The sequence below is a fragment of the Lissotriton vulgaris genome, unplaced genomic scaffold (genome assembly GCF_964263255.1).
Source record: "Lissotriton vulgaris unplaced genomic scaffold, aLisVul1.2 SCAFFOLD_2128, whole genome shotgun sequence".
Lineage (NCBI taxonomy): Eukaryota > Metazoa > Chordata > Amphibia > Caudata > Salamandridae > Lissotriton > Lissotriton vulgaris.
In genome coordinates this window covers 54,278-64,295 of record NW_028251870.1, presented here as the reverse complement: position 1 = coordinate 64,295, position 10,018 = coordinate 54,278, and positions in this window count along the sequence as shown.

The following is a 10,018-nucleotide window of genomic DNA, read 5'->3' as shown; positions in this document are numbered from 1 at the left end:
GCACAAACCATCCTTCCTACAGTCTGAAGAAGACACGTGGAGCATGCAGACACTCATGCATGCACACACCATCCTTCCTCCAGTCTTAAGAAGAGACGTGAAGCATGCAGACACTCATGCATGCACACACCACCCTTCCTACAGTCATAGGAAGACAAGTGGAGCATGCAGACACTCATGCATGCACACACCATCCATCCTACAGTCTGAAGAAGAGAAGTGGAGCATGCACACATGCATGCACACACCATCCTTCCTACAGTCTGAAGAAGACACGTGGAGCATGCAGACACTCATGCATGCACACACCATCCTTCCTACAGTCTTAAGAAGACAAGTGGAGCATGCTGCCACTCATGCATGCACACACCATCCTTCCTACAGTCTTAAGAAGACAAGTGGAGCATGCTGCCACTCATGCATGCACACACCATCCTTCCGACAGTCTTAGGAAGACAAGTGGAGCATGCAGACACTCATGCATGCACACACCATCCTTCCTACAGTCTTAAGAAGAGAAGTGGAGCATGCTGGAATCATGCATGCACACACCATCCTTCCTCTAGTCTTAAGAAGAGAAGTGGAGCATGCAGACACTCATGCATGCACACACCATCCTTCCTACAGTCTTAAGAAGAGAAGTGGAGCATGCTGCACTCTCATGCATGTACACACCATCCTTCCTACAGTCTTAAGAAGACAAGTGGAGCATGCACACTCATGCATGCACACACCATCCTTCCTACAGTCTTAAGAAGACAAGTGGAGCATGCTGCCACTCATGCATGCACACACCATCCTTCCGACAGTCTTAAGAAGACAAGTGGAGCATGCTGCCACTCATGCATGCACATACCATCCTTCCGACAGTCTTAAGAAGACAAGTGGAGCATGCAGACACTCATGCATGCGCACACCATCCTTCCTACAGTCTTAAGAAGAGAGGTGGAGCATGCTGCACACTCATGCATGCACACACCATCCTTCCTACAATGTTAAAAAGACAAGTGGAGCATGCTGCCACTCATGCATGCACACACCATCCTGCCGACAGTCTTAAGAAGACAAGTTGAGCATGCTGCCACTCATGCATGCACAGAGACTCCTGAATGGGCACACACCATCCTTCCTACAGTCTTAAGAAGACAAGTGGAGCATGCAGACACTCATGCATGCACACACCATCCTTCCTCCAGCCTGAAGAAGACAAGTGGAGCATGCTGCCACTCATGCATGAACACACCGTCCTTCCTACAGCCTGAAGAAGACAAGTGGAGCATGCAGACACTCATGCATGCACACACCATCCTTCCTCCAGACTTAAGAAGACAAGTGGAGCATGCTGCCACTCATGCATGCACACACCATCCTTCCTCCAGCCTGAAGAAGACAAGTGGAGCATGCTGCCACTCATGCATGAACACACCATCCTTCCTACAGTCTTAAGAAGACAAGTGGAGCATGCAGACACTCATGCATGCACACACCATCCTTCCTACAGTCTGAAGAAGACAAGTGGAGCATGCAGCCACTCATGCATACACACACCATCCTTCCTACAGTCTTAAGAAGACAAGTGGAGCATGCACACTCATGCATGTACACACCATCCTTCCTACAGTCTTAAGAAGACAAGTGGAGCATGCACACTCATGCATGTACACACCATCCTTCCTACAGGCTTAAGAAGACAAGTGGAGCATGCAGACACTCATGCATGCACACACCGTCCTTCCTACAGTCTTAAGAAGACAAGTGGAGCATGCTGCCACTCATGCATGCACACACCATCCTTCCTACAGTCTTAAGAAGACAAGTGGAGCATGCTGCCACTCATGCATGCACACACCATCCTTCCTACAGTCTGAAAAAGACAAGTGGAGCATGCTGCCACTCATGCATGCACACGCCATCCTCCCTACAGTCTTAAGAAGACAAGTGGAGCATGCTGCCACTCATGCATGCACACGCCATCCTCCCTACAGTCTTAAGAAGACAAGTGGAGCATGCTGCCACTCATGCATGCACACACCATCCTTCCTACAGTCTTAAGACGACAAATGGAGCATGCAGACACTCATGCATGCACACACCATCCTTCCTCCAGTCTTAAGAAGACATGTGGAGCATGCTGCCACTCATGCATGCACACACCATCCTTCCTACAGTCTTAAGAAGACAAGTGGAGCATGCAGACACTCATGCATGCACACACCATCCTTCCTCCAGTCTTAAGAAGAGAAGTGGAGCATGCAGACACTCATGCATGCACACACCATCCTTCCTACAGTCTTAAGAAGACAAGTGGAGCATGCTGCCACTCAAGCATGCACACACCATTCTTCCTCCAGCCTGAAGCAGACAAGTGGAGCATGCTGCCACTCATTCATAAACACACCGTCCTTTCTACAGTCTTAAGAAGACAAGTGGAGCATGCTGCCACTCATGCATCCACAAACCATCCTTCCTACAGTCTGAAGAAGACAAGTGGAGCATGCTGCCACTCATGCATGCACACACCATCCTTCCTACAGTCTTAAGAAGACAAGTGGAGCATGCTGCCACTCATGCATGCCCACACCATCGTTCCTACAGTCTGAAGAAGACAAGTGGAGCATGCAGACACTCATGCATGCACACACCATCCTTCCTCCAGTCTTAAGAAGACAAGTGGGGCATGCTGCCACTCATGCATGCACACACCATCCTTCCTACAGTCTGAAGAAGACAAGTGGAGCATGCTGCCACTCATGCATGCACACACCATCCTTCCTACAGTCTGAAGAAGACAAGTGGAGCATGCTGCCACTCATGCATACACACACCATCCTTCCTACAGTCTGAAGAAGACAAGTGGAGCATGCAGACACTCATGCATGCACACACCATCCTTCCTCCAGTCTTAAGAAGACAAGTGGCGCATGCTGCCACTCATGCATGCACACACCATCCTTCCTACAGTCGGAAGAAGACAAGTGGAGCATGCTGCCACTCATGCATGCACACACCATCCTTCCTACCGTCTTAAGAAGACAAGTGGAGCATGCTGCCACTCATGCATGCACAAACCATCCTTCCTACAGTCTTAAGAAGACAAGTAGAGCATGCACACTAATGCATGCACACACCATGCTTCCTACAGTCTTAAGAAGACAAGTGGAGCATGCAGACACTCATGCATGCACACACCGTCCTTCCTACATTCTTAAGAAGACAAGTGGAGCATGCTGCCACTCATGCATGCACACACCATTCTTCCTCCAGCCTGAAGAAGACAAGTGGAGCATGCTGCCACTCATGCATGCACACACCATTCTTCCTCCAGCCTGAAGAAGACAAGTGGAGCATGCTGCCACTCATGCATGAACACACCGTCCTTCCTACAGTCTTAAGAAGACAAGTGGAGCATGCTGCCACTCCTGCATGCACACACCATCCTTCCTACAGTCTGAAGAAGACAAGTGGAGCATGCAGACACTCATACATGCACACACCATCCTTCCTCTAGTCTTAAGAAGCCAAGTGGGGCATGCTGCCACTCATGCATGCACACACCATCCTTCCTACAGTCTTAAGAAGACAAGTGGAGCATGCAGACACTCATGCATGCACACACCATCCTTCCTCCAGACTTAAGAAGACAAGTGGAGCATGCTGCCACTCATGCATGCACACACCATCCTTCCTCCAGCCTGAAGAAGACAAGTGGAGCATGCTGCCACTCATGCATGAACACACCATCCTTCCTACAGTCTTAAGAAGACAAGTGGAGCATGCAGACACTCATGCATGCACACACCATCCTTCCTACAGTCTGAAGAAGACAAGTGGAGCATGCAGCCACTCATGCATACACACACCATCCTTCCTACAGTCTTAAGAAGACAAGTGGAGCATGCACACTCATGCATGTACACACCATCCTTCCTACAGTCTTAAGAAGACAAGTGGAGCATGCACACTCATGCATGTACACACCATCCTTCCTACAGGCTTAAGAAGACAAGTGGAGCATGCAGACACTCATGCATGCACACACCGTCCTTCCTACAGTCTTAAGAAGACAAGTGGAGCATGCTGCCACTCATGCATGCACACACCATCCTTCCTACAGTCTTAAGAAGACAAGTGGAGCATGCTGCCACTCATGCATGCACACACCATCCTTCCTACAGTCTGAAAAAGACAAGTGGAGCATGCTGCCACTCATGCATGCACACGCCATCCTCCCTACAGTCTTAAGAAGACAAGTGGAGCATGCTGCCACTCATGCATGCACACGCCATCCTCCCTACAGTCTTAAGAAGACAAGTGGAGCATGCTGCCACTCATGCATGCACACACCATCCTTCCTACAGTCTTAAGACGACAAATGGAGCATGCAGACACTCATGCATGCACACACCATCCTTCCTCCAGTCTTAAGAAGACATGTGGAGCATGCTGCCACTCATGCATGCACACACCATCCTTCCTACAGTCTTAAGAAGACAAGTGGAGCATGCAGACACTCATGCATGCACACACCATCCTTCCTCCAGTCTTAAGAAGAGAAGTGGAGCATGCAGACACTCATGCATGCACACACCATCCTTCCTACAGTCTTAAGAAGACAAGTGGAGCATGCTGCCACTCAAGCATGCACACACCATTCTTCCTCCAGCCTGAAGCAGACAAGTGGAGCATGCTGCCACTCATTCATAAACACACCGTCCTTTCTACAGTCTTAAGAAGACAAGTGGAGCATGCTGCCACTCATGCATCCACACACCATCCTTCCTACAGTCTGAAGAAGACAAGTGGAGCATGCTGCCACTCATGCATGCACACACCATCCTTCCTACAGTCTTAAGAAGACAAGTGGAGCATGCTGCCACTCATGCATGCACACACCATCGTTCCTACAGTCTGAAGAAGACAAGTGGAGCATGCAGACACTCATGCATGCACACACCATCCTTCCTCCAGTCTTAAGAAGACAAGTGGGGCATGCTGCCACTCATGCATGCACACACCATCCTTCCTACAGTCTGAAGAAGACAAGTGGAGCATGCTGCCACTCATGCATGCACACACCATCCTTCCTACAGTCTGAAGAAGACAAGTGGAGCATGCTGCCACTCATGCATACACACACCATCCTTCCTACAGTCTGAAGAAGACAAGTGGAGCATGCAGACACTCATGCATGCACACACCATCCTTCCTCCAGTCTTAAGAAGACAAGTGGCGCATGCTGCCACTCATGCATGCACACACCATCCTTCCTACAGTCGGAAGAAGACAAGTGGAGCATGCTGCCACTCATGCATGCACACACCATCCTTCCTACCGTCTTAAGAAGACAAGTGGAGCATGCTGCCACTCATGCATGCACAAACCATCCTTCCTACAGTCTTAAGAAGACAAGTAGAGCATGCACACTAATGCATGCACACACCATGCTTCCTACAGTCTTAAGAAGACAAGTGGAGCATGCAGACACTCATGCATGCACACACCGTCCTTCCTACATTCTTAAGAAGACAAGTGGAGCATGCTGCCACTCATGCATGCACACACCATTCTTCCTCCAGCCTGAAGAAGACAAGTGGAGCATGCTGCCACTCATGCATGCACACACCATTCTTCCTCCAGCCTGAAGAAGACAAGTGGAGCATGCTGCCACTCATGCATGAACACACCGTCCTTCCTACAGTCTTAAGAAGACAAGTGGAGCATGCTGCCACTCCTGCATGCACACACCATCCTTCCTACAGTCTGAAGAAGACAAGTGGAGCATGCAGACACTCATGCATGCACACACCATCCTTCCTCTAGTCTTAAGAAGCCAAGTGGGGCATGCTGCCACTCATGCATGCACACACCATCCTTCCTACAGTCTTAAGAAGACAAGTGGAGCATGCTGCCACTCATGCATACACACACCATCCTTCCTACAGTCTTAGGAAGACAAGTGGAGCATGCTGCCACTCATGCATGCACACACCACCCTTCCTACAGCCTTAGGAAGACAAGTGGAGCATGCAGACACTCATGCATGCACACCATCCTTCCTACAGTCTTAAGAAGACAAGTGGAGCATGCTGCCACTTATGCATGCACACACCATCCTTCCTACAGTCTTAAGAAGACAAGTGGAGCATGCAGACACTCATGCATGCACACACCATCCTTCCTACAGTCGGAAGAAGACAAGTGGAGCATGCTGCCACTCATGCATGCACACACCATCCTTCCTACCGTCTTAAGAAGACAAGTGGAGCATGCTGCCACTCATGCATGCACAAACCATCCTTCCTACAGTCTTAAGAAGACAAGTAGAGCATGCACACTAATGCATGCACACACCATGCTTCCTACAGTCTTAAGAAGACAAGTGGAGCATGCTGCCACTCATGCATGCACACACCATCGTTCCTACAGTCTGAAGAAGACAAGTGGAGCATGCACACTCATGCATGCACACACCATCCTTCCTCCAGTCTTAAGAAGACAAGTGGAGCATGCAGACACTCATGCATGCACACACCATCCTTCCTCCAGTCTGAAGAAGACAAGTGGAGCATGCTGCCACTCATGCATACACACACCATCCTTCCTACAGTCTTAAGACGACAAGTGGCGCATGCACACTCATGCATATAGACACCATCCTTCCTACAGTCTTAAGAAGACAAGTGGAGCATGCTGCCACTCATTCATGCACAGAGACTCCTGAATGGGCACACACCATCCTTCCTACAGTCTTAAGAAGACAAGTGGAGCATGCTGCCACTCATGCATGCACACACCATGCTTCCTACAGTCGGAAGAAGACAAGTGGAGCATGCTGCCACTCATGCATGCACACACCATCCTTCCTACCGTCTTAAGAAGACAAGTGGAGCATGCCGCAACTCATGCATGCACACACCATCCTTCCTACAGTCTTACGAAGACAAGTAGAGCATGCACACTAATGCATGCACACACCATGCTTCCTACAGTCTTAGGAAGACAAGTGGAGCATGCTGCCACTCATGCATGCACACACCATGCTTCCTACAGTCGGAAGAAGACAAGTGGAGCATGCTGCCACTCATGCATGCACACACCATGCTTCCTACAGTCGGAAGAAGACAAGTGGCGCATGCTGCCACTCATGCATGCACACACCATCCTTCCTACAGTCTTAAGACGACAAGTGGCGCATGCACACTCATGCATGTACACACCATCCTTCCTACAGTCTTAAGAAGACAAGTGGAGCATGCTGCCACTCATGCATGCACAAACCATCCTTCCTACAGTCTGAAGAAGACAAGTGAAGCATGCTGCCACTCATGCATGCACACACCATCCTTCCTACAGTCTTAAGAAGACAAGTGGAGCATGCTGCCACTCATGCATGCACACACCATGCTTCCTACAGTCGGAAGAAGACAAGTGGAGCATGCTGCCACTCATGCATGCACACACCATCCTTCCTACCGTCTTAAGAAGACAAGTGGAGCATGCTGCCACTCATGCATGCACACACCATCCTTCCTAGTCTTAAGAAGACAAGTAGAGCATGCACACTAATGCATGCACACACCATGCTTCCTACAGTCTTAAGAAGACAAGTGGAGCATGCTGCCACTCATGCATGCACATACCATCCTTCCGACAGTCTTAAGACGACAAGTGGCGCATGCACACTCATGCATGTACACACCATCCTTCCTACAGTCTTAAGAAGACAAGTGGAGCATGCTGCCACTCATGCATGCACAGAGACTCCTGAATGGGCACACACCATCCTTCCTACAGTCTTAAGAAGACAAGTGGAGCATGCAGACACTCATGCATGCACACACCATCCTTCCTACAGTCTTAAGAAGACAAGTGGAGCATGCAGACACTCATGCATGCACACACCATCCTTCCTACAGTCTGAAGAAGACAAGTGGAGCCTGCTGCCACTCATGCATGCACACACCATCCTTCCTACAGAGAGGACAAGTGGAGCATGCTGCCACTCATGGATGCACACACCATGCTTCCTACAGTCTGAAGAAGACCAGTGGAGCATGCTGCCACTCATGCATGCACCCACCATCCTTCCTACAGTCTTAAGAAGACAAGTGGAGCATGCTGCCACTCATGCATGCACCCACCATCCTCCCTACAGTCTTAAGAAGACAAGTGGAGCATGCACACTCATGCATGCACACACCATCCTTCCTACAGTCTTAAGAAGACAAGTGGAGCATGCTGCCACTCATGCATGCACAAACCATCCTTCCTACAGTCTGAAGAAGACACGTGGAGCATGCAGACACTCATGCATGCACACACCATCCTTCCTCCAGTCTTAAGAAGAGAAGTGGAGCATGCAGACACTCATGCTTGCACACACCATCCTTCCTCCAGTCTTAAGACAAGTGGAGCATGCAGACACTCATGCATGCACACACCATCCTTCCTACAGTCTGAAGAAGACAAGTGGAGCATGCAGACACTCATGCATGCACACACCATCCTTCCTCCAGTCTTAAGAAGACAAGTGGAGCATGCTGCCACTCATGCATGCACACACCATCCTTCCTACAGTCTTAAGACAAGTGGAGCATGCAGACACTCATGCATGCACACACCATCCTTCCTCCAGTCTTAAGAAGACAAGTGGAGCATGCTAACACTCATGCATGCACACACCATCCTTCCTACAGTCTTAAGAAGACAAGTGGAACACGCTGCCACTCATGCATGCACACACCATCCTTCCTCCAGCCTGAAGAAGACAAGTGGAGCATGCTGCCACTCATGCATGAACACACCATCCTTCCTCCAGTCTTCAGAAGACAAGTGGAGCATGCTGCCACTCATGCATGCACACACCATCCTTCCTACAGTCTGAAGACAAGTGGAGCATGCTGCCACTCATGCATGCCCACACCATCCCTCCTACAGTCTTAAGAAGACAAGTGGAGCATGCAGACACTCATGCATGCACACACCATCCTTCCTCCAGTCTGAAGAAAAGTGGAGCATGCTGCCACTCATGCATACACACACCATCCTTCCTACAGTCTTAAGAAGACAAGTGGAGCATGCACACTCATGCATGTACACACCATCCTTCCTACAGTCTTAAGAAGACAAGAGGAGCATGCACACTCATCCATGTACACACCATCCTTCCTACAGGCTTAAGACGACAAGTGGAGCATGCACACTCATGCATGCACAAACCATCCTTCCTATAGTCTGAAGAAGACAAGTGGAGCATGCAGACACTCATGCGTGCACACACCGTCCTTCCTACATGTCTTAAGAAGACAAGTGGAGCATGCTGCCACTCATGCATGCACACACCATCCTTCCTACAGTCTGAAGAAGACAAGTGGAGCATGCTGCCACTCATGCATGCACACACCATCCTCCCTACAGTCTTAAGAAGACAAGTGAAGCATGCTGCCACTCATGCATGCACACACCATCCTTCCTACAGTCTTAAGAAGTTAAATGGAGCATGCAGACACTCATGCATGCACACACCATCCTTCGTACAGTCTAAAGAAGACAAGTGGAGCATGCTGCCACTCATGCATGCACACACCATCCTTCCTACAGTCTTAAGACAAGTGGAGCATGCAGACACTCATGCATGCACACACCATCCTTCCTCCAGTCTTAAGAAGACAAGTGGAGCATGCTAACACTCATGCATGCACACACCATCCTTCCTACAGTCTTAAGAAGACAAGTGGAACACGCTGCCACTCATGCATGCACACACCATCCTTCCTCCAGCCTGAAGAAGACAAGTGGAGCATGCTGCCACTCATGCATGAACACACCATCCTTCCTCCAGTCTTCAGAAGACAAGTGGAGCATGCTGCCACTCATGCATGCACACACCATCCTTCCTACAGTCTGAAGACAAGTGGAGCATGCTGCCACTCATGCATGCCCACACCATCCTTCCTACAGTCTTAAGAAGACAAGTGGAGCATGCAGACACTCATGCATGCACACACCATCCTTCCTC